This window comes from Pristis pectinata, chromosome 19, assembly GCF_009764475.1.
Source record: "Pristis pectinata isolate sPriPec2 chromosome 19, sPriPec2.1.pri, whole genome shotgun sequence".
In the NCBI taxonomy this organism is placed as follows: Eukaryota; Metazoa; Chordata; class Chondrichthyes; order Rhinopristiformes; family Pristidae; genus Pristis; species Pristis pectinata.
Window position 1 is genome coordinate 9,236,147 of NC_067423.1, and position 14,403 is coordinate 9,250,549.

At 45.5% G+C, this 14,403-nt stretch overlaps 1 pseudogene; it reads left to right on the forward strand.

The window, feature by feature from the left end:
* The first annotated feature begins 9,036 nt into the window (after positions 1-9,036).
* On the forward strand, positions 9,037-13,005 carry LOC127580544 (mitochondrial import receptor subunit TOM20 homolog; annotated as a pseudogene).
* The last annotated feature ends 1,398 nt before the right edge of the window (positions 13,006-14,403 follow it).

Consider the following 14,403-nt stretch of genomic DNA (forward strand, 5'->3'; position numbering starts at 1 on the left):
GTTTTTCGGACTGGAGGCCTGTGACCAGTGGTGTGCCACAGGGTTCGGTGGTGGGTCCACTGCTCTTTGTTATGAATGATTTGTTGAGAATGTAGGTGGCATGATTAGTAAATTTGCAGACGACACCAAGATTAGTGATATAATGGACCATGAAGAAGGTTGTCTGAGGTTACAACAGGACATAGATCAACTGGGAAAGTGCGCAAGGGAATGGCAGATGGAACTTAACTCAGACAAGTGCAAAGTGATGCATCTGGGAAGTTAACCAGGGCAGGGCATTAACAGTGAACGGCAGGGCCCTGAGAGTGTTGTTGAAGAGAGAGACCTTGGGGTAAAAGTACAAGTGTCAATACAAGTAGACAGGGTGGCAAAGAAGGTATATGGCATGCTTGCCTTCATTGGCCAAGGTATTGAGTACAAGAGTTGGGACATCATGTTACAGCTGTACAAATGTTGATTAGGCTGCACTTGGGAGTATTGTATACAGTTCTGGTCGCCACATTACAGGAAAAATGTGACTAAGCTAGGGAGGATACAGAACAGGTTCTCAAGGTTGTTGCTTGGATTGGAGGGCTTAAGGAGAGATTGGATTTTCTGGGTCTGTTTTCCCTGGAGCAAAAGAGGCTGAGAGGTGACAGGATAGAGGTTTATAAAATAATGAGAGGCATAGCTAGGGTAGGTAACCAGAGTTTGTTTCCCATGGAAGGAGTGCCTAAAATTAGAGGGCATGGGTTTAAGCTGAGAGGGAGGAGGTTAAAAGGGGATCTAAGGAGTAAATTTTTCACAGGAATAGTGTTGATATCTGGAATGACCTTCCAGAGGAGGTGGTGAAGGCAGGAACAGTAACAACATTTGGGAGGCATCTGCACAGGTACTTGAATGAGCAGGGCACAGAGGGATATGGAATTAATGCAGGCAAGTGGGATTGGTATAAGTAGACATGATAGTTGGCATAAACGGCTGAAGAACCTGTTTCTATGCTAGACAACTTTATGACTATGACTGTATCTGTGCTCAGATCTCTTGAATGAGACTTGAGCCCTCTGCCATCTGACCCAGTTATATTTCTATTGACTGTATCATTGTGGATACACTACTATACACAGTGAAAAGCAGCCACCTTGACAAAGAGAGAATTGCATCTCAAAGACCTTGAAAAACAGGGTTGGAACATCCTTGTGCCCGTGAGATCTGATGAAATGAACAGCAAGGCTTCACAGTGGAGCTACAGCAGCTCTCTTTTCATTGGAGTATTTCAAGCAATCACTGCAGTGGCTCTAGGCGGCCACTCATTGGCCCCTTTTTTTGATTAGTGAGGGATGAACAACAACCACTGGCCTTTTCAGTGATGCCCACGTTCCACAAGAATAAAGATATCACCCTGCTGTTGCATACGCTTCAATCCTCACTGTTTTATAAGCAGTAAGTTCTTCAGATCTGTCAGCATGGATACAATGGTCCTTCTGTTCTATAAGTGTCTACGGTTGTATGACTTTGAATGTGCTCCCACAAAGGGTGGGTCAAACAGACTGAATAAAAACCCTCAAAAGTGCATTAGGCAGGCACAGAGCTACAGGGTAAAAATGTAAGTGCAGACTTATTGAGGTTAATCAGTTCTTTCCAAGGACCAGCACAGTCATGATGGACAAAATGTCGACCTTCTGTGCCATATCTTTATCTATTTTTTGATTCTTTTTAAGATACAGTTTGACACTAAAATTTAGCATAGAAACTTGGCATGTCCCCTTTGACCCTCAATAATTTTTATCGATGCGCCATCCTATCCAGATGCATCACGGCTTGGTATGGCAACTGCTCTGCCCGGGACCGCAAGAAACTGCAGAGGGTCGTGGGCAAAGCTCAACACATCACATAAACCAGCCCCCTCTCCATGAACTCTGTCTATACTTCTCGCTGCCTTGGTAAAGAAGCCAGCATAATCAAAGACCCCACTCACCCCGGACATTCTCTCTTCTCCCCCTCCTATCAGGCAGAAGATACAAAATCCTGAAAGCACGTACCACCAGACTCAAGGACAGCTTATAACCCGCTGACACAAGACTATTGTACGATAAGATGAACTCCTGACCTCACAATCTACCTCTTTATGACCTTGCACCTTATTGTCTGCCTGCACTGCACTTTCTCTGTAACTGTAACACTTCATTCTGCATTCTGTTATTGTTTTCCCTTGTAGCTCAATACACTGTTGTAATGAAATGACCTGTATGAATGGCATGGGACATGTGACAATAATAAACCAATTGCCAGTTTTGCCAATTTACCAAACTACCTGGTTGACTGGTCTTTTGGTCATCTGCTCAAACATCTCCTGATATGGTTTAGTATCAAATTACGTGGTTTGGCGTAAGGTTTTTGTTTACAGATCCTCCTGTGCCTTTGGTAATGTTTGTTGTGTTGAAAACATTTTATAAACGGCTTGTTAAGGGTATATAAGTTTAAGTGGGTTGTATCATCCTATGACCTTAGAGGCATAGAGTCATACAGCATGGAAAATGGACCTCTGGCCCATGAAGTCCTTGCCAGTTATCAAACATTAACATTTACACTAATCACATTTCCATCAACTCCACCCAGATTCTTCCACTCACCTATGCACTTGGGGAATTTACAGTGGCCAATTAACCTGCCGACCCACACATCTTTGGGATGTGGGAGGAAACCGGAGCATCTGGGAGAAACTCATGTTGCCACAGGGAGAACACGCAAACTCAGTGCAGACAGCACCAGAGCTCAGGATTGAACCCAGGTTGCTAGAGCTGCGAGGTAGCAGCTCTAAGAGCTGCGGCAATCTGCTGTCCTTAGTACACAGTGGTCCTATTGCAGGGATACTTTTGGAGATGGTGTGGGTACAATTGTCCTCTGTGTGTTTGGGGAAGAGCATGTGACCATAAGGTGAAGATGAGGCTTGACTTGGCTCTGATTTCCTGCCATACATGAGTAACAAACATAGAACAGAGAACAGTACAGCAGAAGAACGGGCCCTTCGACCCACAATGTGTGTGCTGAACACAACGCCATATTAAGCTAAATCACTTCTGCCTGCACATGAGCCATATTCCTCCATTCCCTGCATATTCATGTGTCTATCTAACAGCCTCTGAAATGTCACTATCATATCCGATTCCACCACTACGCCTGGCAGTCCGTTCCAGGCACCCACCACTCTCTGTGTAAAATAATCTTGCCCCGCACAGCTCCTTCAAACTTCCCCCCTTCCACCTTATATGTATATCCTTTAGTATTAGACATTTCTACCCTGGGAGAAAGATGTTTACCCTATCTATGCCTCTCATAATTTTATAAACTTCTATCAGGACCTCCCTCAGCATCCGACACTCCAGAGAAAATAACCCAAGTTTGTCCGACCTCTCCTTATAGCTCATAAAACAGCTAACCTCCATTCACTTGCTAAGCTACCATATAATAGGTTGTCATTTGGGCCATGAATCTTTGAATTCAATACAACGGAGAAAATAATTTAAAGCAAAACATCTAACAGAAATTCTGTTAGTGCATTAGGAATCCTACTGCTGTGTGTTATATAAGATAACTAACAGTCAAATTGCTAATACTCCACAGGGTCAGCCTGACCTTCAAGTAAAAGGGTTACTTTCACTGAGATAGAACTAATAGTTCAGGTAATTGCTCAATTCATCTTCCTTCCCCCTCCTATCCATTAATTACAGGTAATAAGGTCACATTTACAATGCCAATTAATCCCCATTTAGCTCCCTTGATAATCCAGTCGGTGAGTGCATCAGCCAAACAGACAAGAATCGGGGAAACGCTAGCGAGATTTATGATACACAGGAGTGAGAAGATCAAAAATCCATTTAAGTAGATGAGTTTATTTTAAGAGTGAGACAAGATGAAATGGGCTACATTTTAAAAGCAAAATAAGAGGCACGAAATTAATTGCAAAGCCTACTGATTGGCCAAAGCCCACTGATTGACCAAACAGCAGAGGTTTTCCTTGCCCTTGTATGACAGAGCACTGCATATAATTTTGGTCTCCGCTTAGTGAGGGATCACTAAACTGATTGCTGGGATGAAGGGGGTGTTTAAGAGGTATGATTGAGCAGGTTACGCCTGTACTCATTGGTGTTTAGAAGAATGGTGGATGATCTTACTTAGATGCATAAGATTCTCAAAGGTCTTGATAGGATAGCTGTTTTGGAGGTTATTTCTCCTCGTGGGGGAGTCTAGAAATGTGAGACTAATTTGTAGAATAAGGGACACGCATTTAAGACAGAAATGCAGATGAATTTCTCCTCTAGGAGATCCATATACCTTTGGAATTCTTTACCTCAAAGAAATATGGAGACCAAGTCACTGAATCTACTCAGCACTGAAACATAGTTTAGACCTGTAGGAGTGTCAGTGAACAATAAAGTAGAATTGAGGCCAGGGTAAGATCAGCCATGATCTGATTGAGTGGTTGCACAGATCAAGGGGCATCTCCTATTTCTTATGTTCTTACGACATGCTCTGGTGCAAAGGAGAGTAGAAGGATTGGAGAACAATGTTATGACGTTATGGCAGTACTTTCTTGGCTTCTCCAGACATGCAGAGTTGGCCGCGGTCTCAGAGTGAATGTGATACTTGTATGTCACTAACTGGGGGCTGGAGGTAGGGGAGGTGGGGGGTACGATGCATAACTCCATTGACAATTAGTACAAGAGCCTGAAAACACGTACCATCAAGCTCAAGGACAGCTTTAATCCTGCCATTATAAGACTATTGAACGGACCTCTTGTACATTAAAATGGACTCTTGACCTCATAATCTACCTCATCATGGCCTTGTACCTTATTGTCTGCCTGCACTGCACCCTCTCTGTAGCTGTAACACTATATTCTGCATTCTGTCATTGCTTTTTCCTTGTACTCCCTCAATGTATTGATGTGATGAAATGATCTGTATGGATGTCATTGCAGAACAAAGTTTTTCACTGTACCTCGGTACATGTGACAATAGTAAACCAATAATAATAACCAGTGGCTACCTCAGCAGTACAATGACCAGTGCAAAAAAAAACAAGAGGCATCTCAAAGTGCTTTACATTGATAAGCTCTTGAAATCTGGTGACTGTTGTAATATGGGCCAACACAGTGACCGAGTTATGCACAGAGGGCTCCCACAGCGATGAAACACAGTGGGGATTATCTGTTTTGTTTTGAATAATATTCAGTGATCAATGTTGGTCAGTAGACTGGGAGAACATTGACTGTAATCCCTAAAATAATGAAGGTTCTGCCTGTGAAATCTTGGAATTATTTCATTGAATATTATGTCAATATGTAGGTAACAGTTGATAATATGCACAAAGGCAGGACAGAGGCCATTTTCATTCATTAGATGAAACCTCCCTATATGTTTTCACGAGGTAGCGCCTGGTTAATGAACAATTTTTCTGCAAAATGCAATTAAATTAATGGAGTACAATTGTGATTGTATTAGAAAGATCATTACACTGCATAAATTAAATATGAGACAGCTTCCAGTCTGTGTACGTGGGTGAAGATGCGCAGACATTGCAAACTAAGATTAAACCTGAACAAGTGCAGTTTTTCAATAAATTTCCAACACTGCATTAATTCTTAAAATGCAAGTCACTTTTCTGGTATGATAACGGATCTATATCAAATCATTTGACATCCTATGGCTAAAAAGATAATGCTGAACCTGGATCAGTAGCAAACCCTATTAATCTGCCTCCACACATCCCAGGTATTGTTTTAATCTCAACCAAGCATATACCAGGTAGAAATCTCTCCTAACTCAGTTTTTCTGCCTTCATTATTTCACTAACTCCTTTCACTCATTCTTTTTCCTTCTGCTAATTATCCCTGTTCTTTTGTTAACACCAACCAGCTCTATTTCCCAACTCTGCCCTTCCCAAGAAGTCAGCTCTTTTATTTTCCCTGTTGGTACCCATTCTCTCAATCCCTAATCAGTTCCCTCAACTTCATCACCATCTCCTCATTCTGCACCAAACATTCTACTGGGGGAACTCAGCGGGTTGAGCAGCATCTGTGGGGGGGAGAAGGAATTGTCGACGTTTCAGGTTGAAACCCTGCATCAGGACTGAGAGTGGAGAGGCGAGATGGCCGATGTAAAGAAGGGAAGTGGAGTGGTGAGACAGTGGCAGGCGAATGATTGATGGAGGCAGACAAAGAGGGGAGCACAGTGGGCCGAGGGGAGTGTGAAGGTTGGAGACATCTGCTGGAGGGAAACAGTCAGGAACACAAAGGGTTACCGGTGCTGGACCGGTACTTATCAAAGTAAAGGAGATGAGAATGGAAACCGTTAGGGGAGAGGTGAATGGGAGAAGAAATCAGAAACAGACAGTGGAGTGGTGGGGGGTGGGGGGGGGGTGAGTCTGAGGTGAACTGTGTGTAGTGGATGGATGGAACCAGGAGACGGAGAGGGATGAAGATGGGTGATGGAGGCTGGGTGAGGTGGGGGGGGGACTTCCTCCACGGATGCTGCCTGAGCAATTCCATCAGTCCCACTTCCCCACTTAGTCCTCTGCAACCTATTTTTTCTCACATATCCATCAACTCTCCTTGATTCTCCTACCATGTATCTACACTGTGAGTCACGCTTGGAATCATACACACTTGAAGTTGTACAGCACAGAAACAGGCCCTTCAGCCCACAGAGTCTGCACTGACCATCAAGAACCTATTCGCACAAATTCGACACTGATCCTATTTTAATTGGTAAATTGGCTTTGGTAACTTGGTTTATTATTATACATGTATGTCTTGCATACAGTCCATACAGATCAATTCATTACACAGTGCATTGAGGTTGTCACGGTAAAACACTAACAGAATGCAGAATAAAGTGTTACAGAGAAAGTGCAGTGCAGGTAGATAATGAGGTGCAAAGCCATAACGAGGTAGATTGTGAGGTCAAGAGTCCATCTTATTGTACAAGAGGTCCATTCAATAGTCTTATAACAGAGGGATAGAAGCTGTCCTTGAGCCTGGTGGTATGTGCTTTCAGGCTTTTGTATCTTCTGCCCACTAGGAGAGGGGAGAAGAGTGAATGTCCGGGGTGGGTGGTGTCTTTGATGTGCTGAGCTGTGTTCTCAACTCTCTGCAGTTTCTTGTGGTCCTGGGCAGAGCAGTTGCCATACCAAGCAGTGATGCATCCTGATAGGATGCTTTCTATGGTGCATCGATAGAACAGTGAGGGTCAGTGGGGACATGCCAAACTTCTATAGCCTCCTGACGAAGTAGAGGTGCTGGTGAGCTTTCTTGGGCGTGGCTTCTACATGGTTGGACCAGGACAGGCTATTGGTGATGTTCACTCCTAGAAACTTGAAGTTCTCAACCCTCTTGACCTCAGCACCGTTGATGTAGACAGGACTGACATCTGCAGACTAACAGCGAATATCGGGGCATGAAAAGAGATCATTCAGCCCATTGAGCCCTTGATAGATGGATTGACCGACAGACAGGAGTATGTGCACCGCCCCCACATCCTGAAGTCAATGACCAGCTCTTTTGTTTTGTTGACATTGAGGGAAAGGTTGTTGTCATGACACCCTATCACTAGGCTCTCTATCTCCTTCCAGTACTCCGACTCATCATTATTTGAGACACAGCTCACTACGGTGGTATCATCCTCAAACTTGTAGATGGAGTTAGAGCAGAATCTGGCCACGCAGTGGTGAGTCGTGAGTCCTGAATTCTCCCCACATTCCCGTCGACTCCCCACAGATCATACCTCTCAGCCACACATTTGGAGCAATTTACAGTGGTCAATTGACCTACTAGCCAGCACTTCTTTGGGATGTGGGAGGAAACCCGAGCACCCGGAGGAAACCCACGCAGACACGGGGAGAACATACAAACTCCATGCAGACATCACAGGAGGTCAGGATTAAAACCAGGCTGCTGGAACCGAGAGGTCACAGCTCGAGTAACTGCACCTCTGTGTGTGTCCCAACACCTCTACTTTGTTTTGAACTGATCTCAAATGAAGCAACAAGGGGGACAGAGCTGTTACCACACAGCTCCAGTGACCTGAATACAATACTGGGATTGGTCAATCCATCTATCAAGGGCTCAATGGGCTGAATGATCTCCTTTCATGCCCCGATATTCGCTGTTAGTCTGCAGATGTCAGTCTGGAGTTTGATTTTTGGATTTGAGAGAGATAGGGATGGAGCAGGAAAGTGTGCCAAGCACAGGACGGCCCTATCCTGCTGAAAAACAGAGCTGGTTCAAGGAAACACGTGGCTGACTCCTGCTTTTATTACTGAGGCAAAATCGCTGTGACAAAAGATTTGAGTGCCTTTGGGCAAGGGAAGAATCCCTCAGAATGCAAAGTCAAAGTCAAAGTCAAAGTTGAGTTTATTGTCACGTGCACAAGTGCAATGTATGCACAAGTGCAATGTATGCACACGTGCATTGAAAAACTTACTTGCAGCAGCATCACAGGCACATAGCATCAGATGAGCAGCATTCACAAGAAAAACCTAAATTAAGCATAAATTATACACAATTTTTATGAGAAAAAACACAATTAGAGCAAAAAAAACCCTTTTAGTGGAAAGTGATCAAAGTGGTCTTGGTGTTGCTGAACTATAGTGATCTGGGTTGTGCCAAATGGTTCAAGAACTGAATGATTGAAGGGAAGTAACTGTTCTTGAACCTGGTGGTGTGGGACTTCAAGCTTCTGTACCTCCTGCTTGACGACTGCTGCGAGAAGAAGGCATGGCACATAGATTATTCTATTTTAATCACAATCTACCCATCACCTAATCACGACTCCCCATTCCAAGTTACCTGCCATGTTCTGCGTCCTTGGCGATGCCCCACAAAATGGACGCCGCTCCTCATTGTGAAGCAATGGTTGATGAAGGTTAGGTGCTTGTCTTGATGACAAAAGGGCTCAGATGCGACATCACAATCGGCTTTATTGCAAAGCAAGCAGACTCAGTCTGGTTGTCAGACAATATTAAGGAAATTTTGAAGGGTGGAAGTATTCTGGACTATGATGAGGAAGACTAGTGCGATTGCAGCAGGGATCTGTGGAGCTCTCTTTGTTGGGTACTGCATCTACTTCGATAGGAAGCGGCGGAATGATCCCACCTTTAAGAAGAGGTTACAACAGCGGAAGAGGAAGCAGAGGTTGGCTACAAAAGACAAAGGAGTCTCCGGCTTTCCAAACCAGAAGGACGTGGAAGCCATGCAGGCATTTTTCCTGGAAGAGATCCAGTTGGGAGAAGAGTCCCTGTCACAAGGTGATTACGAGGTTGGCATCAATCATTTGTCAAATGCGATTGCCATTTGCGGCCAACCCCAGCAGCTCCTTCAGGTCCTCCAGCAGACGATTCCTCCGCCGATTTTCCATATGCTCCTGATGAAACTCTCAACTATCAGCTTATGATTAGTGAGGCAGCAGATGACATTGAATGAGGACACTTGTAAACACATCTCTTTATATTCAGATAAAGCGTCACCTAATGCAGATACTTGCTTGGAAAGTGGATTGGATCCTTTTTTAGTACTTAAAACCATTATAACCCCTACAAAAGCTCCGAAATTGGCCTAAATGAAGTTGGGGGTAGTGTTTGATTGGTTAACACCCAGTTCGATGCGTTAAAGCAGGACATGGGTGTGTTGCTTGTAACTACCCTCGACAATAATGATCGGCACGGAGAGAATCTGTGTTAACTGACAAATAACTTTATTGGTTCAGTTAACATCAAGTATGCAAGTCGTACAAAGCTAAATATCTGTGCATACACCCACTAGATTTCTCTAACCCTTCCTGAGCACTCAAAGAATAGAAAAGGCAATACCCGGGAGTAGGAGTTCACACTGGCCAGGAGTTTCTCTTGGTCCCAATGTAATCTCCACGGTTCTGACCTGGGGTCATCCACTTCCATGATGGTTGGTCTCCAGAGTTCCCTGTGCTCCCAAAATCCTCCAGTCTTATCCATTTTATTATTCGATCGAACTGTTGTGTTTTGATTCTGTTGGCTCAGGCTCATCTGACTAGCCTGCGTCAGCTTCTCATTGGATCTGGCCCAAGGCTCCAAGCAGCGTTGCTTTATTGCTCCTCCCCCAGACTTGTGCATCAGGTAACTTTCTTTGTTCTCCCTGAGACAGACCAGTTCAAACCAGTTTAGCCAGGTCAGCCAAACATTGGGCTCAGGTTACTTCAGGTCACAAGTTATTCTTTCCACAAGCCTGCTGTTTCTACCTAACCAAATAAGCTGCTTCGTATTTGGAAATGATCTCAGGTTTAGCAGATCATCGGCAGGGACCTCATTGTGTCCACTTTCAATTGCTCTGACCAAGCCATCCCTGAGCAAGAACCAGTTCACAAAATGGTGGCCACAAGAACAGCCTCACGAAATGGAAGCCTCTGTTCCTTCGATCACACGGCAAGAACAAATACATTTGATTTGTCTGCTTCCACTTTCCTTGGCTCATTCTACTTACTGTTTAGCAGATTTTAATTCCTTTCTGGCCAACAGGTGGTTTCCCCAGGGGACACTATTCGTTGAAAGTAGTTTGCGATCCTTTGCTGTGCAAGGGCATCGGCCCTTAAAGACACACTCCTCATGGCAGCTTGACAGCTGCAACACAGTAGCTGCTATGGAGGAAAAGAGACCAGGGAGAAAGAGAGAGCTCCAAGGTTCACTCAAAGGTACTCAGAGATCCTTGTCACCAAGGGGGGGGGGCTTTTGTGCCAAGGAGGTCAAGTGATCTACTGGGGCTACCACTGGAAGAGGCTGGCAGCAGCTGATATCAGCTGTCTCCGCCAGGTGTGAGACTCCCCGCTCAATCCAGCAATATAAAGTCCTCATAACTTATATCAGGGTGAACTGCAGAGCAATGAAAAGAGTTGCAGTGAGACATTTCAGTAAATGGGTCAGTGATTCATTCTTGCATGTGTTACAATCGGTGCAGGTCAGAGAGTTTACCCAGACTCGCTTCCATAGCCACGTGGCCTTCCTGGGTTTCAGCATCTACAGAAACAGACCCTTGACCCAGTGTGTCCATACTGACTAACAATTCATCCAATACTCATCCCATTTACCAGCATCTAGTCCGTAGCCTTATATGCCTTCGTGATTCAACTGCCAGCTTAGATACTCCTTCAGTGTTGTGAATCACTCAGGCAGTGTGTTCCAGATTCAAAGCACTCTCTCTGTAAAAAAAATTCTACCTCAGTTCCCCTTTAAACCTCACATCCACTCTAGTATTAGACACCTCTGCTACAGGGAAGATTCTCCTGCTATCTGCACTATCTGTGCCCTTCATAATCTTGTATACCTCAGTCAGGTCTCCTCTCAGCCTCCAAGGTAAACAAACCCAGTCTCTCCTCATAACTAGAACACTCCATCCCAGGCAACATCCTGGTGAATTTCTTCTGCACCCTCTCCAGTGCAATTGCATAGTTACAGCAACCAGAACTATCCAATCTTGAACCTGAGAAATGGGCGTGAGTAATCTGGTCTCTCCAGCTGATTATTGGTGAACTATGTTGATCGTAATGATTGGTGTATAGAGACAGTGGGGGGGGGGCACTTAGTTTGTATTGGGGACTATGAGCTTGCTGGTGTCTCTAGGCGGTGTTGTGGATAGTGTGGAGGGCTGTCGGAGCTTACAGAGGGATAGTGATAGGATGCTGAGCTGGGCTGACAAGTGGCAGATGGAGTTCAATCCGGAGAAGTGTGAGGTGGTACACTTTGGAAGGACAAACTCCAGGGCAGAGTACTGGGTAAATGGCAAGGTACTTGGCAGTGTGGAGGAGCAGAGGGATCTGGGGGTTCATATTCACAGTTCATTGAAAGTTGCCTCACAGGTGGAAAGAGCAGTTAAGAAGGCCAATGGGATGTTGGCTTTCATAAATCGCGGGATTGAGTTTAAGAGCCGCGAGGTGATGATGCAGCTTTACAAAACTCTAGTTAGGCCACACTTAGAGTACTGTGTTCAGTTCTGGTCGCCTCATTATAGGAAGGATGTGGAGGCATTGGAGAGGGTGCAGAGGAGATTTACCAGGATGCTGCCGGGATTGGAGAGTATTGAATATGAGGAGAGGCTTAAGGTGCTAGGGCTTTATTCACTGGAAAGGAGGAGGATGAGAGGAGACATGATAGAGCTATATAAAATATTGAGAGGAATAGATAGAGTAGACAGCCAGCGCCTCCTTCCCAGGGCACCAGTGCTCAAGACGAGAGGTCATGGCTTTAAGGTTATGGGTGGGAGGTTCAGGGGAGATGTCAGGGGGAGGTTTTTCACCCAGAGAGTGGTTGGTGCATGGAATGCACTGCCTGGGGTGGTGGTGGAGGCAGATACATTGGACAGGTTCAAGAGCTTGTTGGATAGGCATATGGAGCAGTGTGGGATGGGGGGATATGCCGGAGGAAGGGGTTAGGTAGTGTGAGGGTGGTTTGATGGACGGCACAACATGGTGGGCCGAAGGGCCTGTTTTGTGCTGTATGGTTCTATGGTTCTATCAGGAAGCCTTCAATACCTTGAAAGGCCCAACACCCGCTTGGCTGGGATTTGAGGCAGTGGATGCTAAGCAGGGGCATGCTCCTGGTACTCTTCCGCTTCCTCCTCCTCCTCCTCTTGCTGTTGCCCTCAGACTCTGTACATCCTGAAAATCAAACAAGCTGCAGATGCCGGACATCTGAAACAAAAACAGAAAGTGCTGGAAACACTCAGCAGACCGGGCCACCTCTGTGGAAAGAGAAACAGTTAGCATTTCTGGTTGGATCCCCCTCGTCAAATCTGGGCAAGAGCAATAAAAATGATCATTTTAAGATGCGGAGAAGGTGGTGGTGAGGGGGTATGGATAGGACAAAGGAAATATCTCCGTAAGGGTGAGACCAAGTCAAATGGGTTAATGGGGCAGTTAGACGGTAATAATGCTTCATTGTTTGTGTTAGGTTTTGCTAATCGCAAGGCTGCAGGACACAACCTGCGGGTCAGGCTGTACTAATGGAGAGAGGACGACGGAGCCACCATCCCAGGTGGACAACTGACAGCAGAAGTGGCCAGTTCTGATGCAGGAAGGTTGGAGAATCTGATACTGAGTCCAGAAGCCGCAGCATGTCCCCTTGCTTCTCTCCCTCTGCCACTTGCTGCTCAGTGACCAAAGACTGTGCAAATGCGCGACACAATGATGAAGGCTCGACATTTGCTTCCTGTGTACCACAGGGTATCCCCAAAATGATGCAAGCAGCAGAATCTCATGCTGGGGAGACCAATGGTGTTTTCCTCTACCATATTGTGTAACTCTCGTACCTGCACTCAGCTGACGTGACTGGAGAGTGCACTGATGTAATGAGCCAGGAAGTAGAGAGTCGCCCACGTCCTCCAGGATCCACTTCTCTGGGCAGTGATGTCTAGCAGTGCAGCTAAGGAGTCTAGGAAACATTGCATTCATAGAACATAGAGCATAGAACATAGGACACAGAACAGTACAGCACAGGAACAGGCCCTTCGGCCCACAATGTTGCACTGAACTAATTAAACGTAATTAAACAGCTAATTTAACTAATCCCTTCTGACTGCGCATGGTTCATATCCCTCCATTCTCTGCACGTTCATGTGCCAATCTAAGCCCTCTTAAACACCCCTATCGTATCTGCCTCCACCACCACCCCAGGCAGCGCATTCCAGGCACCCACCACTCTCTATGTAAAAAAACTTGCCCCGCAAACCTCCTTTGAACTTACCCCTTCTCACCTTAAATGCATGCCCTCTGGTATTAGTCACTTCAACCCTGGGGAAAAGATACCGGCTGCCTACTCTATCTATGCCTCTCATTATTTTATAAACTTCTATCAGATCTCCCCTCAGCCTCCGACGCTCAAGAGAAAACAACCCAAGTTTGTCCAACCTCTCCTTATAGCACATGCCCTCTAATCCAGGCAGCATCCTGGTACACCTCTTCTGCACCCTCTCCAAATCCTCCTCATCCCTTCTGTAATGGGGTGACCAGAATTGAATGCAAGACTCCAGATGCAGCCTAACCAGAGTTTTATAAGGCTGAGTTCCTCCAACAGTTTGTTTTTTTCCCTTCCACACTTTTACAAAGTAGAAGAAATCATTCCTTTGTGAATATGGTGTCTAGGTGACCTCACCGATGCAGTAGTGAGCAGCAAACCTGCAGGGGACACCATTAAGGTTGCAGTAAATCTCAGAATGACTCAGTCCTGGTGCAAGAGTGCGGCCAGAGTTCTTCCTGCAACATGTCACGTACTCCAGTGATCTCAGCCTGAGAAGACCAGAGCCTGAGAATACTTGTTCATTCGGAAAATCCATGCTGGATACGGTGATCCTCAAGGAGTGGGATGTACTTGTCCTTGCCTCCATCCCTGAGGTCCCAACCCAC